At 36.8% G+C, this 546-nt stretch overlaps 2 protein-coding genes across 3 annotated transcripts in view; one reads left to right on the plus strand and one right to left on the minus strand.

The window, feature by feature from the left end:
- IFT81 (intraflagellar transport 81) overlaps nucleotides 1-546 on the plus strand; it is a 127019-nt gene that overhangs the window by 9970 nt on the left and 116503 nt on the right. The window lies entirely within an intron of this gene.
- The window catches only part of P2RX7 (purinergic receptor P2X 7), a 45883-nt gene that overhangs the window by 4614 nt on the left and 40723 nt on the right, over nucleotides 1-546 (minus strand). The window lies entirely within an intron of this gene.

Genomic DNA, 546 nt, shown 5'->3' on the forward strand with positions numbered 1-546 from the left:
AAAGAGAGTTAAAAAAATTACTTCTTTTTTCGTATAGAATTACTTAAGAACTGCAAACCTGGACATATCTAAAGCAAATATTATTCCCATTTAGCAAATGGCAAACTTTTAAACAAGTTAACCAAAAACTCTTGCTAAACAAGAATGAATGATTTCTGAGTCTAAAGGTTAATCCAAACTGGAACCCCATACACCTTAATTTGTGGACTTAGAGTGTCCACAACGTATTGCCTAATGTTTATAGGCCCCCAAGAAACTATGTAAAATTTCTTTGTTATATTTCCTCAATTTAGGCCACTCTAGATTGACTATCCTCAGAAAATTATACTATTGCAACTTAAATTATTTATATTTCCGTTAAGTTTCATTCCATCTTGGGCCATTAGTGATTATATCTATATCTTATATAATAAAAGCCCGATTTGCAAATTGACTGAATGGCAGAATAATGGGTCTCTATAACGTGCACTGACCACCAGGGGGCAGACACTCAACACAGGAGCTGCCCCCAGCCTGCAGGCCAGCCAAGGTGGGTGCCAGTGGAGG

This window comes from Myotis davidii, unplaced genomic scaffold, assembly GCF_000327345.1.
Source record: "Myotis davidii unplaced genomic scaffold, ASM32734v1 scaffold223, whole genome shotgun sequence".
Lineage (NCBI taxonomy): Eukaryota > Metazoa > Chordata > Mammalia > Chiroptera > Vespertilionidae > Myotis > Myotis davidii.